Source organism: Phytophthora cinnamomi, assembly GCF_018691715.1.
Source record: "Phytophthora cinnamomi strain GKB4 chromosome Unknown Contig99, whole genome shotgun sequence".
Taxonomy (NCBI): domain Eukaryota; phylum Oomycota; class Peronosporomycetes; order Peronosporales; family Peronosporaceae; genus Phytophthora; species Phytophthora cinnamomi.
Window position 1 is genome coordinate 804,418 of NW_027151032.1, and position 3,980 is coordinate 808,397.

A 3,980-nucleotide genomic window follows, 5' to 3' on the forward strand; every position below is an offset into this window, starting at 1 on the left:
ATTTCACGATACTGGAATCCAGTATCGGTGCGCGTCAAGACGCTTAGTGTCTCGACATTCGGCGTCACCGCCTCAGTCTGCCCAACCTACGGTTCTCGTGGCGTCTCGGTCCCGGACCGAGACTTGCGCAGCGTTCTTTGCATGCGCCGTCTTCTTGTTGTGCGGAGCCCGGCTCCACACAGTTGTTCTTCTGGTACAGGCCCGGCCGTGGACAGTTGTTCGCCGGCGGACCCTGTCCGCGGGTGCGCGGTATCAAACCCGGCCTGACCGCATGTTCCTTCGTGCAGCCCGGTTGCACGGGAATGTGTCTCTTCGCCGGCAGACCCTGCCTGCGGGCGCGCGATATCAAGCCCGGCTTGATCGCATGGCGCTTCGTCGTGCAGCCCGGCTGCACGACAGCATGCAAATTGCGTCAGTGCGGTACGTTTGCAACCGTCCGCACTGTTGCAGCGTCAACTCCCCGAGTTGACACGCCTTTGTCGCCTCGACGCCATTCATTGGCGGAGCCCCTCATGACCGAGGGTGCGTCGGCTCCCCAGAGCTGACGCGTCGACGTCGACCTGACCTCTTCGGGTCAGGGACTGTCCCTTACACACTTGAACGTGGGTGTTGGTTCCCGGAACCAACACATCTTTTTCTTCTGACGTCGGCAGCATTGCCGACGTTGGTCTCGCTTGTGCCCGCCCTCGCGCACCACTTGGGCACTCCGGGACAGCGGCATTAAGCGCTGTCTCGACTGGTGAGCCGCGCGCACCTGCTGGTGCGTGCGCTTCTTTCAGTCTATTACCGGATCATGCCATGCAAGCCACGGCATGCCCATTACTACGTCGAACTTATCGTCCAGGTCCAGGACGATAAAGTGTTCGACAAACACTTGTTGTTTGTACGAGAAGCGCACGTTCACGACGCGCTTCTCGGTCTTCACGATGGCACCTGTTGCCAATCGTACCTCCAGAAGACTTCGAGGTACATTTACCTCCTCGAAGTCAAGTCTCGGTAGGCTCCGTAGTCGAACAAAGTTGTTCGCCGCGCCTGAATCTACCAAATCTCGAAGAGAGTCACTCGCTCTCTTCGAGTAAACCTTCAGGATGACTAGGTTCGGCCTGTCATCTTGTTTCTTGCAGCGAGAGCTAGTCTCACTGAGGGCTGCAGTCCTCAGTGTCGCGTGCTCGATGTCGGCACGCGTGACTGCTTTACCAGTAGGGCGCCCCGCGCCTACTGGATGTTCGCGTTTTCGTTGGTCCGCGGCGATGCCTAGCATCGCCACGACGGAATCTCCAGGGGGCATGGGAGCCGTGCACTCTCTGGCAAAGTGACCGATCCTTCTGCAACGGAAGCATCCCACATTACTTCCGTGCTACTGGTGACCAGCAGCCGTTGCATTCGAGAGGCCCATTGGTTCCGGACCTCCCGTGCTCACTACCGGGCGCGGTTGCAGCCTTGGTACGTTTGCATGGAGGTTGGCAAGGGCGATTGCACCTTCGAGAGTACTCTGGTACTCTCGGAAGAGATAGGTCTTCACGGGCCCATCTCTAAGTCCTTTCATGAACGTGACGACCTTGGTCGCCTCGTCAATCGGGTTAGTCACGATATTTGATACCAAATATCGTGCGCGCTGCGCGTAAGCATGGACGTCATGCTTACCCTGCTGAAGGTCGAGGAACTCCGCTCTCGACCGGAACTCGTTTTGCGGGGGCTCAAACGCTTGTCTGAGCTCCTCTTTGAATATCTCGTACGTGCTGAAGCACGTAGGATCGGAGAGTCGGCGCCCATACGCCCAACTCCTTGCGCGTCCGCCAAGGCAGGACATGGCGAATGCGACCTTCGACAGCGGGTCGACGATGCGTCGAGCCGCTATGGCTGTGTCGAGTTCGACAAGCCACCGGAGGAGAGGCACGCCCTCACTTCCCACGTAATTGCTTACGCTCAATTTCAATGATTGAGCACGCGGTGTCGTCCCTGACGACGCCGTCACTGAGGAAGCTGCACCACGCTGCTCCTACATGATGAATCCTAGAGCAACACCATGTCGCTCTGTCGGCGATAGCGTACGCAGCATCGTAGCTATCGCCCCCCCCCCACTGACTGTTGACAGTCGTTGGAGGGCCTCCCACTTTGGATCAGACAGGTGGGGGCAGTCAGCGCGTGCAACATGCGTTGCAGGCGTGTTGGAGCTCTCCATGGGCACCTCCGTGCTCATGTGGTTCTCGGCTCCGCGTTCGTACACCGCGTACGAACGTCAAGCAGTCGGTCGTTGGACGGACTACTAAGTGCTACCAGGTGTAGTGGGTCTAACTTGACTCACTACTTTAGCTTACACGTTGCGCTACGTGTAGGAGGAAGCGTAGGTATTAGTAATAACTTGAGTACACAAGTATAATATAAATCAAATAAAGACTCCAAGTGACTTAGAGTTGGTAAAATGAGAAGTGTATTGTTTGTAAATTGATCTTCCTCCTAAATATGCTAAAACTGTTTATCATCTATGAAAGGGGTTGACAGCGGCTGGCTGTCAGAGCCCCGCTAATATGCACGTCACTAATTGGTAGAAAGATGCTGCTTTCTACCAATAGGATCTTTGGGTAGGTGTGGACCACTCATTGTGGTGGCCCACTTCAATGTATCCATTGGTGTGACTTACACCAACGTGAGGAAGTATCTAAAACTTTTAACAGATATCCTATCTGTTAACCCTTTCGTTCGGCCATACACTTCTATATTAAGCTGATCTATAGTGAAATCAAGTCAAATCTGTAAAAAGGGACATTATGTCTGGTTCTTACTAATCTATTCGTAGAGGTTTTGCTAAGTAAATCGAGTTATAACAGGATTCCTTATAAGAAGTGCAAGTGTTTTGGCGACCCTTCAACAAAATGGGGCATTGACTATGGTTCTGCATACGACGCATCGATTTGCCGAAATAAGGCTAGCATGATTGCTATTCGTCAAAAACCAAGCACATCTCACCGTTTTGGTAGTACCGTGCGGAACGCCAACATTCAGAACGAGAAAACTGCTTTCCTACCGCCAATCGCGTAGCAGAAACACAAGCGGCGTGCCATCCTCGTGGTGAGCTCCACGGTGATAGCCAGGATTGGAGCTATCTGCCTTCTCGCCTCGACGCAGTGATGCAGCCGCCTTCGAACATACAGCTGCTGGTCTTCAGCACCAGTTCTCTGGACGCGACTCGCTGTCCGTCATTCTCGGTGTCGGTGTGCCGTTATAGCAGCTTCAAGACCACGTTACAGGCGGTCATGATCGCGAACACAGCGCCGCCCTCTTGAACACCAAGGGCGACAACCGCACGGGCTTCGTGTGCAGTTACACTTCGAGAGCAATCTCGAAAAGAAAAAAACTGCTTCGGCATCAAGAGATGTAACATGCTACTGTAATTCGAACCTAAATCAGCACAACACTTGTTCGTTGGGTGCGATTCTAATCTGGTAGCGGTATGTGCCCAAGCTTGTTCCCATCTACTAAATCGTTTGTTTATTGTACTTACTAAGTGTGGGGTATTTCACTACACCAGGGTGCATCTACCATACGGGTGTTTCAACTCAAGATATATCGCTGCGACTGTGTACTAAATCGTAACGTGTTGGCTGGGGGTATCGTTCTCATACGTGTCAATGACTACGTGTGTTTTACACCATCAATTTGTCAGCTTTCTGCTAGTACCTGAATTGACGGATTGGATTCGCGCATTTCGTGCCCAGAAAGAGGTGCCCTATCAAGAGCACCCAATGTATGTTCATGTGATATGTATCAAAGAAGACTGGAGGGACAATTTTCTGCTGGATTCTTTATGCTGCTAGTGTGTGAGCCGTTGCTGCTGTGACTACAGGCTGTAGCTTGAACCTAACGAGAGGACGATTCAACAAACAAATTATCGCAGCTGGAACATATAGAAGACACGTCAAAGCTATTCACCGCTTCGCGTTTACATCGAGTGATAGGAATTCTGCTGGACACGTGCATTT